The sequence below is a fragment of the Pantherophis guttatus genome, chromosome 3 (genome assembly GCF_059756535.1).
Source record: "Pantherophis guttatus breed Tessera chromosome 3, ASM5975653v1, whole genome shotgun sequence".
NCBI lineage: Eukaryota > Metazoa > Chordata > Lepidosauria > Squamata > Colubridae > Pantherophis > Pantherophis guttatus.
The window spans coordinates 80,596,324-80,620,026 of record NC_142065.1 but is presented as its reverse complement, the minus strand read 5'-3'; the positions used below and the strand labels follow the sequence as shown (position 1 = coordinate 80,620,026).

General features: G+C 39.2%; 1 long non-coding RNA gene across 1 annotated transcript; it reads left to right on the top strand.

Moving 5' to 3' along the window:
- The first annotated feature begins 1,642 nt into the window (after nt 1-1,642).
- LOC117677352 (uncharacterized) lies at nt 1,643-23,468 on the top strand. Its single transcript, XR_004594764.3, has 4 exons — nt 1,643-1,712; nt 5,036-5,133; nt 7,732-7,801; nt 22,750-23,468. It is a non-coding gene; the product is annotated as an uncharacterized LOC117677352 (long non-coding RNA).
- The last annotated feature ends 235 nt before the right edge of the window (nt 23,469-23,703 follow it).

Here is a 23,703-nt window from a genome sequence, read left to right as displayed (position 1 = left end):
TTGGACAATGCTGGTTCCCTTGGTTAAGAAATAGAGATGAGCACTACACCCTAGAGCCAGACATGACTGGACAAGGGAAACATTTACCTTTTACCTTGACCTTTATTCAACTTTGCTGAGCTTGACAATTTCCATTCCTACTCCAAAATCACCCCAGAGAGAGGAGAGAAAGGAATGGTAATGAGTGTGGATCTCCTTAAAGGTAGAAACGGGCAGTTAAAGTTTGGCACTTCATGGATGGCAATTGGATTCATTCATCTGTCTTGGCAAGTGATGGATAAGAATGTTAATCCTTATGAATGTCCATATCAACTAACCAGGTCTATAGCACTGGAACATCTGGCATTTACTAACCAGCTATAGGGTATCCCAAATGCTTCAATACCTTTAACAGAATACACACTAAAAAAATGCTTATCTGAGAATAAAAACATCTTCAGACATCTGCATTCTGGAAGAAACATATATGTAAGATCTTTAGCTCAAGGGGAATTTTCTTTTAGATTTGTTTCTTAAAAAAACAACATTGATTAGTGCAGGCAAGATTGTTGTAAGTGAACACTCCTAGAAGTGATGTGAATCAGAAATGGGATGTTTTGTCCACCTCTCAGAATTAAATGCATACAGGAAATGGTGACATCTTAGACAAACAAGCTTACAGTAAACAACAGCCCAATCAATCAGTTGGACTTTGTCTAATGAATCAAGCTAGTGCCCTGGGGACTGAGTCACTGGGAGCATTTGCATAGCACCAGAGGCTTCTGGGAGAGTGAAAAAAACTCAGTGTGAGCTACAGAGAAGTTGGGCCTCTCAAGGAATCACCAATGCAGATAAACAAGCTAACAGCAAACAGCTCCCTAATCAAGGTACAACCAAGAACAGTCCCACCAACAAGGCAAGCCACTAGAATATAAAAACAGAGCAAACCCCACTCCTTTCTAGCACTGATGATGCTATCTAGTTGGGTAATGAAACATCTTCAAGAAAACAAGCTCAGAGAGCATGAAGGATCCCCAACGGTGGCCATTTCCTGTTTACATGCAGTCTGAAAAGGAGAACTTTCTGGAAGACCAATCATTTTTGTAATAATGAGGACCATGTTTTTCCTGGGCTCATTTGAAGCTGGCAGAAGCCTGACATTACTTGGAAGCAATATACAGTAAATGATTTGCTTTGTCTCAGCTGCATGTGTTATTAATTATAGTACAAATCTGTTGATCGTAGAGGTGTGCAAAATGTTTCAAAATCACAACGTTTCAAGCTTAAAACAGGTCAACCTGACCTTCCTGGAAATGGCCTGGTCCTCTCTAGAGTATTCTGGGCTGCCTTTCAGCTTCAAATGGGGTTGTTCCAAACATATTCTGTTTTGAGCTTAAAATGGGTCGTTTTGCATTTGAAATGTTTTTAAGTTAGATTTTGGAAATACCTTGCATACTGCTAATTTGTGTTGCTCCTGCTCCTTTTTGGATTGGGCACAAAAGCAGTAAGAGTGGTCCTTTATGGTAGTCAGAGATTAATATTTCCCTGCACTATATCAGCAAGATATAACTATAACTTGAAATATAAGCTCTTCTCTCTACTACTATTTCAATTTGAATGTAATTGTACTAAAATATGCTGACCTGCTGCTGTGCTTTATCCCAGCTACAGTAAGAGTCCAAAAGAAAATGGATGATTATCATTTGGAAGAAGAAGAAATCTTTACAACTCCTGTAAGTAACATGTGACTCTCACAGCTTTAATCAGACAATCAGAATAGATCTCTAATAGTAAATTCAGGGTCAGAGTAACCACCTTATGCAAAAGAAAGGAAGATGCTAATCGAATGAGTTTTAATAGCAACGGAAAACACTAAAGCAACCATTCTTTTCTGCAATATTGTCTTCCAAAGTTCTTCTAGAGATGTATTATCTTACAATAGTTAATATTTCTGAATAGGTAAACTAATTTGTATATTAGGGCACTCAGATCCACTGCAAAAATCTGGATGGCATTAATTTTCTGTTTGCTGCCACCTAGGAGCCACCCAGAGTTTTGCAGCCCAGATCCGGGAGACTTTTTAAAGTCTAGCACAGAGACTTTTACAGCTACTATAAATATAAATTAGCCTCTTGCACTAGGGTTAGAACTACAGCATTCCTTACAGCATTCCTATAATCTAATTTTTTCTAAACCATATATTTTAATTTCATTTTTTTCCTCGTGTTTCACATAAAAAGTCAGTGTGGGATTTCCAGTTGGCATGAAACTTGAATAATGTCGTATCTCTAATTAAAGCTATTTATTTATTTATTTATTGGTTCAATTTATATGCCGCCCTTCTCCGGAGACTCAGGGTGGCTTACAATGCATTAAGCAATAGCCTTCATACTTTTGTATATACCTGCTTAGTAGGGCTTTCGGCCCCCCCTAAGCAGTGTTCTTTTTTTTATACAAAGTCAGTTTATTACCCCCACAATCTGGGTCCTCATTTTACCTACCTTGAAAGGATGGAAGGCTGAGTCAACCTTGAGCCTGGTGAGATTTGAACTCGCAGTAATTGCAGGCAGCTGGCAGCTAAGTGCTACTTAACAGCGCTTTAGTCCGCTGCTCCACCAAGGCTCCTTTAATGTAAATTAGCCTCTTGCACTCTGGCTACAGAATTCCTTACGTCTTTTCTATAATCTATTTTTTTCCCTAAACCATATATTTTAATTTCATTTTTTTTCCCTATTTCACATAAAAAGTCAGTGTGGGATTTCCAGTCGGCATGAAACTTAAACAATGTTGTATCTCTAATTAAAGCTATCAATTTGGCCTTCTTAACAAGTTCCACCATCTTCCCCATCCATTCCTCCATTAGGGGGGAATGGGGGAAACCTTTATTCCTTTGTGCATATAATGATTTTGCTGCATACCTAAAAGGAAAGTTCAATGGTTCTTTTTCCAGTTGTTTGTCCATCAATCCCAAAAGAAAAGTCTCTGGTTTCAATTTGTCTATGGAGATTCTCAGTCATCAGGTCATGGTTGTCCCAAAGGTGTTTTTTTTTCAAGAGGCAACTGGACTTTCTTATTTTTCTTTGAAGAGCTGAAGAAGCTCCTTGGATGAGAAGTGAAACATCTTCAAAGAAAAACAGTTGCCCCTTGAAAAAAGCACCTTTCGATCTGGTTTCAGTTGTATATTAATCATTAAAACCTTCTGTATTATTATACTCCAAAATTTTCTAGATTTTTAAACTTCCACCAAGCATTATGAAATGTACTTTCTTGTTGTTTATTTTCCAAAATAAATTTGAAGTAGCTTTATATATTCTGGATGGTTTTTCCAATGACCTATATGAATGATAGGGGGATGCGGTGGCTCAGTGGCTAAGACGCTGTCGATCAGAAAGGTCGGCAGTTTGGCAGTTCAAATCCCTAGCGCCACATACTTGCCTCAACTTCTGCCAATCTAGAAGTTTGAAAGCATATAAAAATGCGAGTAGAAAAATAGGGACCACCTTGATGGGAAGGTAACAGCGTTCCGTGCGCCTTTGGCATTTAGTCATGCCGGCCACATGACCACAGAATTGTCATCAGACAGCGCTGGCTCTTCGGCTTAGAAATGGAGATGAGCACTGCCCCCTAGAGTCGGGAATGACTAGCACGTATGTGCGAAGGGAACCTTTACCTTTACCTATATGAATGATACATCATTTTATAAAAAAATTCTTTAATGTTATAACATAGTGTAAATATAAAGTCTTTCAACCACATATTCCCCCATTTGTATATTATAATCCAAATTTTAAACCATTTTATTATACATACTGTCATTTGTTCTTCTGTTTTAATTTTTTTTTAAAATTATAACATATATAGGTAATCCTCGACTTTCAATCATTTATTTAGTGACTGTTTGAAGTGACAATGGCATTGAAAAAAGGACTTGTGATAGTTTTTCACACAGTCATTGCGGCATCTCTGTGTTCACATGATCATAATTTGGCTGCTTGGCAACCGGCATGTATTTATGACGGATGCAGAGTCCCAGGGTCATGTGATCACCTTTTGTAACCTTCTGACAAGCAAAGTCAATGGGGAAGCCAAATTCCCTTAACATCCATGATACCAACTTAACGACTGCAGTGATTCACTTAACAACTGTGGCAAGAAAGATTGTAAAATGGAGCAAAACTCATTTAGTTGTGGCCTGTCAGCAGCCTGTGCAGTTAGTAGCTGATTCCAACATTGAGGAGGCTGGTGTGGTGCTGCGCCAGCAGCCTGTGCAGTTGGCACTCGAGTCAGACAATGACGAGGCTGGAGAAGATGTGGTACCAGAGGCGAGGAGTGAAGAGGAAGAGCCTCTTCTCGATGCACAAGCGTGCAGAGCTGCGAAAAGGCAGGAGTGGCTCCTCAGGAGGAGGTCTCCTCGAGAGTAAGGCTTGGGGTTAATTGGCCACTCCCCTAGCCTATTTAAGGAAGGACGACAAATGATGCAATTTGCAGAAAACAACTTTGTCCACATTCCTTTGCGTCTTGATTCCAGAAAACGTTTGATTTGGCTCTTGTTTCTCTCTTATCAGTTTTCCTGCAAATTGCTTCTGGGCATTCTGCCAACCACAGTAAGATTACAGTTATCTGAAATATTGTGCCTCAGAATTGTTATTATTCTTTAGATTCTTGTTGGCTGTTAATGAAGTTAAATTAACAGCCTTTGTTCAGAAAAGACTGATTTAAATTAGTAAACTAAGGTTTGTACGGACTTTGTTTGTGCTGCGTTCTTAGAGGTCCGTAGCTGGGGCAGAACAACTGCTTACTAACAGAATTTTTGACCTCATAAATTGACGTCTACCAGTAACATGTTCATCATTTGTACACAAATTCAGCCTTACAATGTTCAAAACCAAATTATTTAATCTATAGTCCTTTACATCTGCCTAATAATTGTACGTAGGAAAGCCATTGACATGTCTATCCTTCCACCGCCAGCTCTTCTCTTTATTTTACATTCTTCTTGTCTACGGCTGGTATATGTCCAGAGGGAGAACAAAAACAAACTTCATTATTCTTTCAGGTTCTCCAGCAGTGTACACCACATGGATTCTGAAAACCACTAGCCGTGGATGTTGACTGCCTACTGAGGGTTCATGCTCAAGAGGTGTTCTCCTTAAGGTGTGTGTGTGTGTGTGTGTGTGTGTGTGTGTGTGTGTAATCTTTAGAGGCCGTCCAGCTCATAATTTAATTAGCAATTTTATGATGTTTGTGTGTCTATATTTTTCTTGACTGTACACCGCCTTGAGTCCTACGGGAGAAAGGCGGTATAGAAATATAATAAATAAATAAATAAATAAATAATAATTGCACTGGGTGTTTCAGAAGTTAAAAACAATAAAAAAGCTGAAGGAAGGTGAAAACCCAGGGATTGAAATACTAAAATGTTAATACATTTTCTCTCTGAGCACTATTATGTACTCCCGTGCCTCTTTAAGGTCCATTTAAAGGATGGTAGGGTTGGGACAACTCAAACCTCTGGCCCAATGCTGCTTCAGAGGGCTGGCACCACAACACAGAAGATACATTGCCTATATCGCATCATAATTGTCATGGTCCCGTCAGAGCCTAAGTCCATGGAGGAGGATGAGCCAGAGCTGGGGCCGATGGAGGTCGAAGGGGTGGCCTCGTTGGCTTTGGAGGAACACGGGGAGGAGCAGGACAAGGCAGGCCTGGGTCCCTTGGGTTTGGGACAGTTTGCCAGCAGGGAAGAACGGGGGCAGAACAACCAAGAGAGGGCAGGCAATGGAGATGAGGAGCAATGGAGTTCAGGCAACGAGCAAGGACCACCCCCTCCTGATCCCCGAGCACAGAGAGTGGAGGAGGTGGGAACAGCGCAGGTCAACCCGACGACTTGGGGGAGAGTGCCCCGTCCCTCTTCACAAGGCACACCTGGGGGATGAGACTTAAGGAGACGCTGCGGGGAGTGGAGCTTGTTGGGAACAAACCCTAAATTTCTGGAGTTTTGTGTGCCATTGCTGATATCTGGAGTTCACTGGACTTCTTGCCTTGTTCCTTTGCTTCATGGAACTCTTGCCTTGTTCCCTTGCCTCACTGGATTTCTTGCCTGGAAGCTGTTGTGCTAACAGTGTTTTGCTGGATTACTCGCAGCCAGAGGCTGCTGGAGGTGTGTGTGTGTGTGAGTGTTTTGCTCCGGGACTTGCCATAAACGTGTTTGCCTGTGTAGGGAAGGGGGGACAGAACAATGAGCTTGTTATCTTATCTGCAGATACTCTATGTATCTTCTTCCCATAAATTGAGCTCTTATATACGTTTAGTTGGATTTTTCCTCCATTGGCATGCTAGAGTGCCTCTTCTGTCATTTCATTTCCTGGTGCTCCTTGGAAAACCAAGGAGCTCCAAGGATTGACAAAAGGGAAAGATCACATGGAAGCCATCTGATCAAAGATTTCTGGCACCTGCTTGTTTCAAACAGTGATGTAGTCATTCTATTGCCGGGGTGTCAAACACGTGCCCTGCAGGCTGGATGCATCACGCGCTGGCCACTCCCACCCCCATTTTAGCAAAGGGGAAAAAAGTTGCGAGATGTCATGTTGTCGTCACGTGAGTTTGACACTCCTGCTCTATGGGATCCTCAGGAAAAAACCATTCTCCCAGCTTCTTTTATCCATCTGGGTCCAATAGTTGCTTGTGGTAATAGCTATTTGCAGTGAAAGCTTTAGAATGGTTAAGTATATTATACAAACTTTTCTTTTTCTTTTTTTCCTGCTTGTCAAAAGGCAACATAATTTAACAAAATTATGGGATGGGTCACCTAGTCATTCTTCAAAAGTGTCCCCTATCCATTATCACCCATGTTTACTTTATAACCCCAAAGGCATCTATTCAGAAGGATATAGTATTTGCCTCTTTTGGGCAACTCCACCCTTCAAGTAAACACTGCAAAGTTTGTGTATTTTCTGACGTTACTCACAGTGATAGGGACACTTCAAAGTTTCTTTCTTGTGCCCAGGGGTGGGCTTCAAAAATTTTAGCAAGGGGTTCTCTGCCCGGTTGCTGGGTGGGTTTGGCCAGGGTGGGCGTGGCCTAGTCGGCCTCCTGCACCACAGTGTGTGTGCATTTTTGCCCTCCCAAGGCTTCAGAGTCTTTCTTCGAGCCTCCGGGAGGGCAAAAACGGACTCCCCAGGCTCTGGAGGCCAGAAATGGGCCCATTTCCGGCCTTCCCAAACTTCCAGTAGGCCCGTTTTTCGCCCTCCCCGAGCCTCCGTGTGTGCCCTGCACTTACCTGCATCCAAAACGGGCCATGTGGGGACTCCTGGGACGGGTGGGTGGGGCCAGCCAGAAGTGGGATTTGAGGGTTCTCTGAACTGCACAGAATCTTAGCTAGAGGTTCTCCCGAACCCCTGCAGCCCACCCCTGCTTGTGCCCTATATGATAGTCTTTAAGTTCCCACAAGCCCCTTTATCAATTTCTGTTTGCATTTTCCCATGCTGTAACAATAATCAATAATCAGCTTTCCTGGCTCCCTTTTTATTACCTTTTTTTTTTTTTGCACCCAGCCCTTGGATTTGTTATCCTGCAGGCCCCATCTTGAAACATGTGTTTTTCTTCCTCTCTGAGGTCTAGTTCCGGGCTTTTGTTCAAGCACAAGTTCTGTTTGGATTTCTCTTCCCTGTGTCTACTTGAATATTCAGAAAGTCATCAGCTAATCTGATATGTTTTTTCTAAGTCATGTAAAAGACTGATTTGCTTTGACAGGTGGATCAAGAGCAGAATTGGAGCTATTTTATCTGGACCTAATTAAACAACCGTCATTACTGGCAGGCAGGTATGTGTTTGTGATGACTTAAAATTATCTTGATTGGAATGAAATACAGACTATATAAGCCATTGAATTAACTGGTTTAAAATGCAATTTTTAAATACCTGGTACACAGGCTGCATTTTGCACGGTGTAAAACTATGGTAACACCATCACGTTGAATCCCATTTTGCTTTCTTCCAGGAGATTTTCATGTGATTTTGCTTTCCATATTATTTCATTCATTGCTTAGTGCTGCCAAATGGATTGTACGCCATTTTATTCATTGTGTCTTAAAGAACGGCTAATAATATCTGTCACCACTGATCTTGTTCATTGTGGCTTTCTTTTTGTGATCTAAAATGATGGTATTCACCAGGATTATTTTAGTGATGTAATTTTTACAATTCTCTTTTGAAAAATAGTATCTTACTCTTGATCTATAGGCAAGAAATGCAAAAACAAGTAAGATTTCATATAGAATCAGATTTAATCTGAATTAAGCTTAGTTTTGAATGATTCTTATAGTGTGATTCTTAATAAGAAAGAGGCATTGTTTTGGGTAAATTGCCTGCTATTTCCAAGACTGAGGCAGGTTTTTTAAAAGCCCTGGTAGTATTCATACCTATATATTTAGCATTTTACTTTTTAAAATATCTACAGAAGGAATTATTATTTGATAGAGCACACTTTTTATGTACAAAAGTAGTGTACATATCTTTCTCCTTTCTAGTTTCTCATCTCCAGCAACAATGCTGTGAGATAAAGATGGAGATTGGAGCCAATTTGGTCTAGTGGTTAAAGCACCAGCTTAGAAAGTGGGAGACTGCGAGTTCAAGTCCCACCTTAGCCATGAAAACCAGCTGGGTGACTTTGATGAGAGTGATCACTCTCTCTCTCTCAGCCAAACACACCTCAAACAGCTGTTCTTGTAGGAAAAATAGGAAGTCATATTGGGTATATCGGCTGCCTTGAGTTATTTGTTAAAATAATAAAGGCAGGATACATACATACAAACAAATCAAATATGGGTTACCAAAGTCCCATTCCAAGACCTTAATTCTTACACCACTGTGGCTTTTCAGATGCACAAGAATTGAATGGATTTTCAATTTGGGGGTTTACAGGGACTTTTATCGTAACCATATTGCATCTGTGGAGTATCCCATTTTGGGATCTGGATCTAGGGTTAACTGCCATGGAAAAGTTATGTTTGCTTGTATCAATTCTCACTACAGCTTTCAGATGGGCATTGAATAGCTCTCCTTCACCCATTTCTATGACTTTGTATAATTTTTCTGAGGTAGTTTGGATTCTTTGGCTTTTCATTTTTAGTTTCATCTTTTATTTTTTCCCTAAGTGAATGTTATCCTATCAATAGGAGATGTTGAAGGAACCAGTTTCTATTTCGGATTCAGGCAATTGTTTTAAAGTTACAGAAATGGAGAACAAAGACGCGAAGGAAGGTTCAGGTGCTACAAAATAAATGTTGTATATACAACCATTTTATTTTTATTTTTTTTTCTCTAAATACAAACAATTTTATCAATATTATGTCATAGGTTATCATGACATTTTGGTGGCATATGTTTTGTGGCCTGGAAAAAAGTGGGTTGATAGCAATAGCACTTAGACTTATATACTGCTTCACAGTGCTTTACAACCTCTTTAAATGGTTTACAGAGTCATCATATTGCCCCCAACAATCTGGGTCCTCATTTGACCGACTTTAGAAGGATGGAAGGCTGAGTCAACCTTGAGCCAGTGAGACTCGAACTGCTGTCAGTCAGTAGTCAGCAGAATTAGGCTGCAATACTACATTCTAACCACTGTGTGACCATGGGTTTTAGATAGTGAGTGGGATCCACATAAATGACACAAATTGCATATTGCCATTCTCGAACAAATCTCTAAAATGATATTATCAACTCTCTAATACTTGTAAAGGGATGACATCCACTAGTTTAACGCAGGAGTAATTTACTAAAAATGTTATCTGAAGTGCAAGCTCAATGGGGTTCGGGTTAGGCTTAGGTTTGGGTTTAGGGTTAGGGTTAGGGTTAGGGTTAGGGTTAGAGGTTAGGGTTAGAGGTTAGAGGTTAGGGTTAGAGGTTAGAGGTTAGGATTAGGTTAGGGTTAGGGTTAGGGTTAGGGTTAGGGTTAGGGTTAGGGTTAGGGTTAGGGTTAGGTTAGAGGTTAGGGTTATGGGTTATGGGTTAGGGTTTGGTTAGGGTTAAGGCAAAATCACACTTCCCTGATCAATGAATTCACCTAATGATGGCCACTTCAGTGCAAAGGCTGAAACTCCTATAAATGATTAGAATTTTACTTATCGCTGAGTGTGATGGAATGTGCACCTGGAGAAGCAGTGGGGGAGTTTTGGCAACACAGACTTTTCCCAAATAGAGATTGTGAAAGTGCAGTTCCAAGCTGCCTGGGGCAGCGGGAAGACATTCAGGGTAGCCACATCCTAGAACCTCTTAGGATTTAGGTAATAGTTTAGAAAGTTACAGATGTGTTTGGCCAACTTTTGTCCATTTGGTATGAGCAAACAAAGATTGAACTCAACTGGTCTTCACTGTGTGATCTTTGGGCCTTGGCCTGATACAAAGTTATTTCAAAAAGTTTTCTGACAAAGATCTGTGTAGCCCCAATTACTAGTATTTACAGAGGAAGAAAAATGCCAGAAACCTAATTTGAAAAGGAAAAACAAATGAATGAAGCATGCCAACAGCATGCCGACAGATTATGCAGGTCCATATGCAATTAAATTCACCGTTCACAAAATTCCTTTCTCACATGCATTTAGCAAACTGGCATCAAGCAACAATCAATGTATGAACCATGAAAGCAGATCATACCAGCTGAAAAAGCAATCCAGGTTCTCTTTAAGGAAGAAAACCTCTTTCTCCCCCCATCCCCTGCATTGATACACTGAATTATAAATTAGCCTAGGGACACCATATAGATTGTGCTCTTGTCATGCGTATAAAATTCTATTCAATTAATAATTTTGCTTTTCAATAAAAATACACCGGAGTAGCAAGTGAATGCTAACCCCATTCTGGGTGCATGATAAATGTAAATGAAGAGAAGCGAATGAAACGATTTCCTGTTGGTTTCTCTCTTTGCACAGAGCTTAAACATTTTCCCCATTATACTTTTTAGATATATCTTTTAGTATTGACTTTCAGTATTGTGGTCTGCACCACTACACATTTATGTATCTTATCTACCGCATACTATTTTGTGGATGCTCAGATTAGATCATGAGTTATTACTTAATATATGAATTTCTCATAAAAATGAAATCTTATGGCTCCAAGATTCAGGGGTTCTTCAGATAAGAATTATAATTCCCAGTAAGGATTCTTACATTTTGTGGGGGTCTTTTACATGTATCTTGTCCTATCAAGTTTGCATTTGTTTTCTACTCCTAGGAAATAGTATTGGTTTTTAATTTTTGATATTTTCCCTCATTAGTTATGTTGAATTCCTTCTGGATAGAAAGTATGGGAATAAACTCTAATAGTTATGCATTATAATTCACAAAAAGAGGAAATGTGTCACCAAAAAACAAGATACAGATGTGCGTAAGATGAACATTTATTAATATGTTGATAAATCTGCAACTATATATTTAAAGTATAATCTACTTCACCAGTGAAGGAGATCGTAACACAGGTTACTTCTGATTTCCTTGCTTAGTTGCTAACTCCAAAAAGCAATCCTTCTTTGTTTCATTTTTAGCATGTTTATTTTATAAATATAATAGGATTCTTAGAGTGGTTTACAAGAAAAGTTAATCCATGAGATTGTTTGAACAATGAACACACACACACACACACACACACAAACACACACACAAACCTTGCCTTGGTGACATACAATTGCCCTGTAACAATGAGACATGGAAAAGAACCACTCAAGCAAATCTTCGCACTTAAGGACTTTTCAAGTACTAAAACATTTTAAATCTAAGATTTCCTTGTTTATATGTTTTGAGCTGTATTTATGCAACCATGGAATTATATTTTGTAAGAATGTTAATTTGCTGTTCCTCTTCTTTCTCTTTCTTTCTTTCTTTCTTTCTTTCTTTCTTTCTTTCTTTCTTTCTTTCTTTCTTTCTTTCTTTCTTCCTTCCTTCCTTCCTTCCTTCCTTCCTTCCTTCCTTCCTTCCTTCCTTCCTTCCTTCCTTCCTTCCTTCTTTTTCTTTTTTTCTTAATAAAATGTCTATAACTACTATAACTAGTACTTCTATAACTAGTACTTCTGTAACTACTATTGTTAATCAACATTTTGAACTGTGCTATGAAAGGACCAAGCTCCAGTGTATTCCTAAAAGTGGCTTCATAGTTTTTTTATCCATCTGGATGTAGTCAATTACATTGACACCTATTGTACTGTATGTGAAACTTCTGTATGTAGTTTCTGAATGGACTTCAGCAGTATCCCTTATATAATTTATTATAATACTGCAATCAAGATAATTCTGCTGAATAAGGATGTAGTTGGTACACCATTCTCAGTGTAGGGAAAATGCATTGTGTACTAATCAAAGGAAGCAGGAGGTTAGAGATTTGTCCAGATCACAGTTCACAGAGGAGAAGAAACAGGGTGATGATGTCTTTCCTCTGGCTGATGCCCAAGGAATACAAGGCCTCTCACATCCTTTGATCACAACTGCAAAATTCCACTTCCTTCAGGAAAGACACTGTTAGCCGTTCAAGAAAGTCAGGGAGCAAACAACTTTTATCTAACAAAAATTACCACTATATAACTTTCTTAAAAATTGTATTTAAGCTAAGGAAAACCCTTAGACACAATTATATTAAATCAAATTTATCAACTATAGTTTGTAGTTTCAGTGTCCTGTGGCCTTCAATCATGGTTATGAAATCAATTATTCACTCCCAAAAGTCTTTCATAGTTCAGTTGCTGATTTGGTATTCTCTTAATCATAGGAAAGTTTTAAAATAACATCTCCCAAGGGACTGCGTATTTTGATTGCAGTCCACCTGTGATCTGTGGATTCATTAATTTTAGTAAATAGTAGTATAAATCTATATTTCCTTGTGTGTCATTCCCCCCCCCCCCCGGTTTGGTTTTCTGAAATTCATAATAATTATCGTTGGTTGAATCTTCAAACTTTTGTTAAAGGAGGTGCATCTCAACTATTGACAGCCATTGGAGGTATAGATGAACCATTGACCATTGCTGTCACTAAACCAGCCCTAATGCTGTTTATAAAAGACAGAAGCTATTGTTTTTTTTTCTTATATAGAATAGAATAACAGAGTTGGAAGGGACCTTGGAGGTCTTCTAGTCCAACCCCCTGCTTAGGCAGGAAATCCTATACCAGGGGTGTCAAACTCAAGGCCTGGGGGCCGGATCCAGCCCATGGGGTACTTAAATCTGGTCTGTGGGACTGCCCTGGAAACAGCGAAGGTCCGGCCTGCAGTGCTTTTGTTAGTGAAAACAGGCTCCCGAGCTCCATTTTCACTGGCAGAGGGTTGCAGGAGGCCGTGGCAGCCGCAAACGGAGCTCGGGAGACCATTTTTGCTGGCAGATCGCTCAAGTGACCAAGAGCCCACCTCGACAGGTGGGTGTGGCAAGCTTGCCACACCCACCCTGGCCATGTCCACCCCGGGCCAAACACAACCCTGATGTGACCCTCAATGAAATTGAGTTTGACACTCCTGCCCTATACCATTTCAGACAAATTGTTATCCAATCTCTTCTTAAATCTTCAAGTGTTGGAGCATTTACAACTTCTGGAGGCAGGTTGTTCCAATGAGTAATTGTCCTAATGTCAGGAAATTTCTCCTTAGTTCTATCATGGTGTGATTCATAATCCACTCTTTAAAACTCTTCTACTTTCTATAGTGAGGACCCAGATTATTGGCGGCAATATGCTGACTCTGTAAACAGCTTAGAGAGGGCTGTAAAAGCAATGTGAAGCGGTATATAAGTCGAAGTGCTATTGCTATAGTGATTCTCACCACTTTCAGTCGAAGCCTCCTAATTTATTATACATAGTCATCGACTTGCAATCACAATCAACCCCCAAATTTATGTTGCCAAACGAGACATTTGTTGAGTTTTGCCCCATTTTAAGACCTTTCTTGCCACAGCTGGTAAGTGAGACACTGAAGTTGTTAAGTAATATGTTTTTAAGTGAATCTGGCTTCCCCATTGACTTTTTTTTTTATTTAGACTTCTATACCGCTTCATAGTGCTTTACAGCCCTCTCTAAGCGGTTTACAAAGTTAGCATATAGCATATTGCATATTAGCATATTGCATTAGCATTAGCATATTGCCGCCAACAATCTGGGTCCTCACTGAGTTTGCTTGTCAGATGGTTGCAAATTGTAATCACATGATACCGGGATACGGTAACCGTCATAAATATGAACCAGTTGCCAAGTGCCCAAATTTTGATCACATGACCATGAAGATGCTGCAATGGTTTGTGAAAAACAGTCATAAGTCAGTTTTTTCAGTGCCGTTGTAACTTCAAACGTCACTAAATGAATTGCTGTAAATCGAGGATTACCTGTACAATCATTGGTGAGTGCATTATTGAATGGGAAAGTTTATGGGAAGAAGGCCATCATACCAAAAGAAACTGTAGCTTTAAGTTGGAATCCTAAACGGACTAGAAAATAAGCTGAATAAATTTAATGGAAGTTCTATCTCAGTAGATGCATAGAGGATTGCACTAGTGAAGTTAAATATTGCTATTTTTTTGGAATAAAAAGTAATAGCTGTCAGAGCTGAGTAGTAATTCTAATACCAGAGGACCAAAAACTTCCATAAACATTATTCTTTATATATAAAATGCATCATTTCATCATTCCATGCACACCTTTCGAATGGATGTATTTATTAAAAACGGCCAGATAACATCTCAGACATATTCTGGCATTCAAAGGACCTTCTGCTTATTTCCTCTTTGCACCATATGTGCACCGTAGCTGAGAAAGAATGGTAACCCTTGACTGAATATTTGTGCTTACTCCTAAATGAATTTTTCAGTAATTAATTTGGTTCCCAAACACCTGGCTTCCAATTTGTGTGTAATTGGCGTTTGAATAGTTGGCTTTACCTATTGATAATTTCTCTGGATAAGCAAGTATTTCAATTCTACCGTGTTTCTACTTAATAATCAATAGTCCTGCTATTTAATGAAGAAGTAGCCTTTCATCATGGCCTTTGTACATTGTTAAAATGACATTGATCCTTGTCATTATCATATGTCCTTGCTGTAAGGACACATGAATATCCTGGTTACAGTAAGGGAGCTGCTTAGTGCCCATGCACATTGTTGAAGCCCACATATTCCATAGTGAAAATATCAGACTGAGAAACAAATGTTTCTTTTTCAAATACATGGGTATTTGACATGGATCACATGAGGGCTAGTTCAGTGGTGGGTTTCTACAGGTCTGCCCTGGTTCGGGCAAACCGGTAGCAGCGGTGGTGGGAGGCTCCGCCCACCTGCCCGGATGTCATCACGGACGCTCTGTGCATGAGCAGAAGTTTTTGCGCATGTACAGAAGTGCCACATGTAAGCAGTTCCAAACCGGTAGCTAAGAAAAGTGAAACCCTCTACTGGGCTAGTTCAGATGAAATTTTTCTCTCAGCCATAAGTGAGAGCTACAGAAGACTACAGTATTTGCAGTGGTGAAATCTAAAATTTGTTACTACCGGTTCTGTGGGCATGGCTTGGGAGGGTTAATGTGACTGGGTGGGTGTGGCCAACTTTTTTTTTTTTACTTTTAATACCATCTTTTCTATAACCTCTTCAGCCAAAGAGGTTATAAAAAAATGCTTTTAAAAGCCTCTGACGATCCCAGCTGAGCCGCGCGATCATCAGAGGCTTTTTATTTAAAAGCATTTTTTCGGCTGAAGAGGTTGTAGAAAAAATGCTTTTAAAAATAAAAAGCCTCTGATGATTGCATAGCTCAGCTGGGCATGGGGGGGCCAGGGATTTTTGCTACCGGTTCTCCGAACCACCTGCTTCCATCGCTACCAGATCGGGCGATCCAGTGTGAACCAGGAGCATTTCACCCATGAGTATTTGGCTACCTAAGACTGCTAGCCCATTTGGTTCACGCTCACACACTATTCAGAAGTGCATAGTTGTACACTCAGAATGATTAATGGCATTCTGCAATATTATCTGGGGCTTTTTCTGTCCACCAATGTCACCTCGCATTCAGGCTTCACGTTTGGGCCGATCTTTGGCATTTGTACATCCGCACGAAGTGCCAATATTTTTCCATCAAAGCAGTACCTATTTATCTACTTTCATGTAGCATGCTTTCAAACTAGTAGGCTGATAGAAGCTGAGGTAAGTGACAGCAGTTCACCCACTCACGCAGTGCTAGGAGTCGAACCGCCGGAGCACAGATCTTCTCCCGTGTCTTTAAGCCACTGAGCCACCACGCCTCTTATCTACAGGCATACAAATACATACAAATCTATTTGATTTCCTGGAACACCCAATTTATGAGGAGTATTGGGATGGCAGAGATTGGATCTCAACCTGGATACATTGATACTGACAGACAAAGTATAAATATCAGAAATATATGCAGAAAAATACCTATTGATTAATGAATCTTGTTTTTCATTCTCGTTGTTGCATTCAATAGTAGCCACTTCAGATCACAAGACATTGTTGTACTGAACAAGGGTGAAAGTTTGTCAATGTCCTTCTTATTGCAATGGTCAACCAAATATTCATAAGCCCGTTCGAGTGTCCATTCTAATCAATGGAGTGTTATCATGGTATTCCAACCATCATTGATAATAGCCAGCAAGAGAAGAGTGAAGAAAGCAAAACGTAAGACACTGATCTGGCCAGGAAGTATCCCTAATATAAATACATGCTGTTTATCTTAGCAATGGTGACTAGCTATCCGCCATTGATGTACAGTATTTGAATAATGTTTTTTTCACTGCTTCCTCCCATCTCTTCCTGACAGAACAGGATAAGACCAGAGACATTTTTTTAATAAACATCTTTTAAAAATTTTTAAATTAAGTGGAGATATTGAAAACATCACACAACTTCCATCCTATTTCTATTCAGTCATTATGATATTGCTTCAGAGGTCTGTACAAAGATGGAATGATCATTTTGCCTTTTCCTCCATTCCAGGGGTTTGAGTGTCAATTTCTTTCAACATTGTATGAGAAGAAAAATGAGGTTTTAATTTTGTATTTCTTTTTTTATTTTTTTGGAAAGAGGAGATTAACTACAATTCTTATGTCTCTGCACTGGCAAAATTCAACAGAGACAGGCATTCATTATATGAAAAATATTGTATTGTATGTACCTTTATAAAGTATGTACAGTTGCACAACGGTGCACCTGAGAGAGTACGTGTGCAGTGTTAAGTCTTATTTAGAGCTTTACAATCAGAAAGAAAGTATTTACAGTAAGTGGGTTGTAGAATGTATACAGATCGTCCTGACCAGGGGTGAAATGTAAAATGTGTTATTACCGGTTCTGTGGGCGTGGCTTGGTGGTGGTGGGTAATGTGACTGGGTGGGTGTGGCCAACTTTTTTTTAAAAAAAACTTTTCAAAGCATTTTTTCTAATGCTTTGAAAAGCCTCTGCTGATCAGGCAACTCAGCTGGGATCGTCAGAGAGGCTTTTTAAAAAATACCTCTCTGCCGATCAGGCAACTCAGCTGGGATCGTCAGAGACTTTTCAAAGCATTTTTTTGCCACCTCTTCGGCCAAGAGGTTGCAGAAAAAAATGCTTTGAAAAGCCTCTATGATCCCAGCTGAGCCACGCAATCATCAGAGGCTTTTGTTTTACTTTTAAAAGCATTTTTTCGTCGGAAGAGGTTGTAGAAAAAATGCTTTTAAAAGTAAAAAAAAAAAAAAGCCTCTGATGATCGTGCGGCTCAGCTGGGCATGGTGGGGAGGGGGGGCAGGGATTTTTGCTACCGGTTCTCTGAACCACCCACCGCCATCACTACCGGATCAGGCAATCCAGTCCAAACCGGGAGCATTTAACCCCTGGTCCTGACTTATGACTACTCATTTAGCAACTGTTCTGAAGTTATAATGGTCCTGAAAAAGTAACTTACACCTGGTTTTCAAACTTACGACTGTCATGTGATCAAAATTTGGCCACTTGGCAAGCGCATGTACTTATGATAGTTGCAGCATCCCTAGTTCACATAATCATTATTTGAGAAGTTCCCAACTGGCTTCCAATAAGCAAAGTCAATGGGGGAAGCTAGATTCATTTAACAACCTTGTGATTTACATAATGGCCACAACCAAACAGGTCGTAAAATCAGGTGCAACTCACTTAATGACCACATTGCTTTGCAACGGAAGTTCTGGCTTTAATTGTAAGTCCCTGTATGTTTTTAAAATGATGATTTTATTGATGGGGAAAGAACGAGTAAACTTGTATCATCTGAAGATTTCGCCCACCTTAAAAAAAGAAGAAGTGCAAGACAGTATTTTTAGAAATGTGGGGTCCTTTTCATGCAAACATTTCATTACCAAACCAGGTAACACCATCAGTGCTACTGATCAACACTGAATAGCACTAATGATGTTACCTAGTTTGGTAATGAAATATTTGCATGAAAACCACCAAACTCAGAGAGCACCAAGGACCCCACAGTTCAACCCAGAGCTACAAATGATCTCTTCTATTGGCATTTACAATGCTTTAAATCGTATCATAAGAAACTATTTACAGGCTGTAGAAAATAGGGAGTGACTGCCACATTTGTAAATGTCTGTATTTTTGTGGCCTCTGTCTGTAAACATATCTCTTGCCTGTAAACACATCTACAAAGGCGGTAGAACAGAGGATCTTGACTTGGGTGACAACAATGATATTCCAAACCCATTTCAAAATATAGGGCTCACCACTAATGTTTGAGTATCACAAAGACAATTATGGCGTGATTATCCTTTTGGGCATTAACAAGTGCCCCTCCCCCCCCACTTTAAGTGTTTTCTCAAGAGAATTGTGAACAGGAGATCACATCTCTATGAAAACCTGGTTGGGGGGAGGGAGTAAATATTTTTACAGATATATTATTTACTCTATCGAAATGAATCTCCCTCCCCTCCAAAAAACATAGACAAATGTGCTCTCTGCAGGAGCCCACATACCATTCTAGACCCAACTGTCAGTTGTTTGGTACTTCCTGTCAGACTGACTAAACTCTGTCATCCTTCAACCCAGTTTAAATTAACAGGTAATTTGTAAATGTCACTTTAGGTTAGACTGCTCATTTTGTTTCTACTCTACCAATGCAAAGTCGAGGACTAATTTTTCTTGTCTTCTTTTAATAGGATTTTCATTTATAAATAGAATTATGTTCTGAAAATAAATTACAGTAAGTGATGCACGCAACTGGGAGCAACAGCATTTTCATAGAATTTCAGGCACCTACATCAGAAGAGATTAATAAAAACACTTCAAAGGCTAAATTCTATTTAAGCGTAAGACAGCTTTTGGTTAATATTTAATCTGAGTAACAGCACTTTCAGTTGAAAATATGATTTTTTAATATCTAAATTAATTTGCAAAACAAAGCCATTAATTTAGCCTGAGAGCTTTCGCAGTGCAAAAGTTTTGACAATTTATTGGGGTGAAGTGATGTGGGGTTAAAATACAGAACTTTATGCTGAATGGTGTAGTTTAATAAGCAACTTTTGTTTGGCCTATGTGTGGCATTTGATCAGCTACACTGCTTCAGGTCTAAACTTTTATGTTACGCATTTTTATATTGCATTAAGAGAAGAATGAAAGCTTCTATTTTAGCAGAAGTTTCTTTTCGTCCTGGCAATTTCTTAGCTTCTCATTTAGTGGGTGGACATGAAATATACCTCACCAACCACTAATATTTCTACAGTAGTTTTTAAACCCTAAAATAGCTTATTTTTGTTTTACAAGAACTTTTTTTTTTCTGACCTTGTTTCTGTTTGCAAAATTTATTTTATAGAGAACTTCATGGCTGCAGCCTGATGGCAATTTTATTTACTGTTTATCCACTTGAAAAATTTGAATAAATAGCATATATTTTGGAAGGCAAAAAAGTGATGTTGGGAGAGTCATAACTGGACAGTTTTCTCTATGTGTTTGAACAATTAATGAGAGTTGATTGGAGGGAATTAAAAGGATGGATTGGAGCTATTTTTATATCTGAAGTATGGCATTAGAAATGGGTGAAAGTTTTTCTCTCATTACTATTTTTTAACTAAATCAGAAGGACCTCTATAATAATTAAATAAGATTGCTATAAGTAAGGGTTTTTTCTTTAAAATTCTGTACATTTCCTGCATAAATATAACTGGGAAAGATTTAAGCATGCAATTTGCACACAGTAGATCATTGTGTTTGGCCATGCATCTTTAATAAAACTTCTTTTGTTCTCTGTTTTGGATTGACAAAATCAGGGCCTTTTAGAAAAAGTGATATCTTTCAGGTATTTCAGCTTGGAACTGGTTAAAGTGTTGGGAATCTTTAGGGCGGGGTTTTGTTTTTTGTTATACTTTTATTGTAAAAAAAATAGGAAGGGGTTTGTGGCATTTTCTCTTTCCCTAAATTTGGGTGAGTAAGGGTTGTCATTTACTGTTGAATCTCAGGGAATCTGAATTAGATCCACCTGAGAATTGCTTTTCAGACATCACAATTACAATTTGGGGTATGTATTTCTGTGATAACAGCACAGATTAGGCAACCTAATTTGGCACCTCAGTGGCAACTAGTGGATCAGAGTCAGAACCAGAATGTACAGACTTGTGATGAAATAACAATAAATAAATTTAAAGCATTAAAATCATTTCAGGCTGCTGTTCTCCTTACAGTACTATTCCATAGCAGTACCAGCTGTCATTAAGAAGACAAGACAGAAAGTTATTCCAAGTAATTTCGTTAAAGTGGAATAATAAGCTATGTTTTTCATTACTATTTTTTCTTTGTACACTCAAGAGCTTGCAACTAAAAGTAATGCTACGACATTTTGCAAACTGGAAGGAAGTGGCCTTGGGGGTATCAAAATATGACTTGTGAGAAGAAAGAAGCAATTGTTCTCTTCACTTTGTACAATTGTCGGATGCCTTGTAATTATGTTGTTCATTTCACAACTTGGATGCATAATTTACTTATAGTTTCATCCTGTCATATAATGCAATAAATTGCTATCCAGGATTCGGATGATAAGTGCTCTCAAATCCATACCATTTGTTGGATGGACACTGATATTACACATTTCCTATGATTATTCTGAAAAGAAAGAATGGTAATGAAACATCCATGGTGAGTGATGTCAGCCTTGTAAGAGGAAGAAGAGGATAATTGTGCTATTTGTTACACCTGCTAAGGGAACAGAATTAAAATAAATAGCCAGCCACTAAAATTTCAGTGTAATATCACTCCTTGTTTCCCATCTGGTCAAATTGGTTGCCTGCCCCCAAATCAAAATATGTTCATTATGAGTCATGCTGCATATTAGTATTTATCATTTGGATTCCCCGTGGCAACGTTCCCTAATTTGACCCCATAGAAATGTTGAAACAATTTCCATAAATGTTAGGAGGGAATATGGCTATTGTAGTTCAACACATCTGCTATGTTAAGAAAGGATCCTTTATCTTTAGCTATTTAATGACTTTTTCCACATGAGCCAGTTTGGTGTAGTGGTGAAGGCACCAGACTAGAAACTGGGAGACTGTGAGTTCTAGTCCTGCCTTAGACATAAAGCCAATTGGTAGCCTTGGGCCAGGAACTCTCTCTCAACCCCAAGAAACAGGCAATGGCAAACCAGTTCTGAAATCTCATCAAGAAAATTGCAGGGACTTGTCCAGGCAGTCTCCAACAGTCAACACTGGCTCAAAGAGACCAACTCCTTCCACACACACACACAAAATAATTCACAGCATTAATAATAAAACACTGGATAATGTAAGGCTTTACAATTTGGAACTCTGAAGCTGTAATACAAGCTCTCAAGATGGATAATGTATAGTTAGTTAATACCGCACTGGCAGATGAAAGGCCATTCATGTCCCTGTGTTTTAGTAAATTTTAATTCTCGCTGCAACATAGTTCTCTTGTTATACCTTTATTTTAATTTTGCTTCTGTCTTTTCACTAATAAGCTGTTCAGGGTAATGTTTATCTATGTAAGATGACATTAATTTAATTTAATTAATTTAATTTATCAAATTTCTATGCCGCCCAACTCCCAAGGGACTCTGGGTGGCTAACAGCAAAAAATAATACAACAAAAAACATAGGAGAATTATTTAAAAACATTTTAAAAACATTAAAAGCCCATGCACACCATTCATGGTCAGATCTCACAAGATTGCAACAGCGAGATCAACGGCCCCAGTTTAAGAACTATTTCCCAGTTTAATATTGGCTAGGTATAGCATATTTGGGCAGCAAACATTTAGACGATGATTATATAGAAACAACAAGATAAAACTCATTTTCCCCCTGCCCTCTAGTGGTATATTTTTATGTCTAGATGTGACACAGGAATTTTGCCTTTTCTGATTATTTTCCTGTGGCACAGCAGACAATTCATATCCCTTACTCTAATAGGACTCAGAATGATGACCACTATGTGTATTTGCTTAGGATCCAATCTGAGTCAGTCACCAGGACCAGAGGTTTTGTCTTCAGAATTTTCAGACTCGGGCTGGAGCCCATCTTCAGGGAACTTAACTCTAGCAGAGAGAATACACAAAATACCACATACAGAATAACCCAAATAACACACACTGCCAGAGAGAAGTTCCCTGAAGAACTTCCCTTCTCCAGCATGAAAGCACGGAAGACAAAACCACTGGTCCCAGCGATTAGATCCCAGATTAGATCCTGCAACATTATCCTGGGACACATATATTTGCCTTCATTTGTGTATTTACTTATTTGTTGGATTGCTACCTTGCTTTTATTTTTGGTCAACAGTATTCACATGTATGGATCCTCCCTCCAATTTTACCGACAAGAATCCAGTGAAGTGGACTGAGAATATAATTGGCCCAAAGTCACCCAGCTGCTTATGCCTAAACTAGGAATAAAACTCAACAATCTTCTGGTTTCTAGCTCAGAATCCTGGCCCCTTCATAAGACTGGATCTCTATGTTCTGCCTTAAAATTTTTGTCTCCTATTTAGGAATGCTTAGAAACTGGTCCTGTATGGAAACCAACTGACATTGCTTTCCAAAGGTTGAACTAATGCTTACTTCTAGAAGAACAGGGGTGGGGTGCGGAGCTAATAATTGGAACTGCTGACAAAAGGAATTCAGGGTGAAATAAATGCCTGTCTACTGTCTAAGACCGTCAAAATTAAACCCAGGAAGTAGAAATTTATTACCACCTGTCCTAGAGACAAATATGTAAGATGAATGTGCAGCCTACCATTCAGGATGACATCTGAGGGAGGTTTATTGTCTGTCATCAGAGTTATTGCAAAAAGAGGAACTGAGGCAGTTGCCCTAATTCCATCCTAGTTATTGAGAAATTGTTTAGGCACCCTAGAGGGTCAGGATCCTAGATCCTATGGAAATGTTTCTCTTCTATTTAAACTGCCACTGACTGTTCTGCAGGGAAAGCCCCTTTCTCTTTTGAAGGACTTGGAAGAGTACCAGCAGGGTCAAACACCAGAAAAACTCCTTTAGCCTTAAATGTGGAACTGAAGAGCAAACAATGAACTGGACTGCTTTCATCTTGGATGATACGTGATAGCAGTAGCCGCCCATTGAAAGAACTGCATCATATATTTCAAGGTAACCACATTCTCTCTTGAGATCCAAATCCTGGAGCCCCAGACAAGACTTATAAGGATAAGAAGGTGGAACACAACTTTTCTTTTTATGTCATTGTAAGCCATGCATACACCCTCTGGGTAGGGAGACAGGT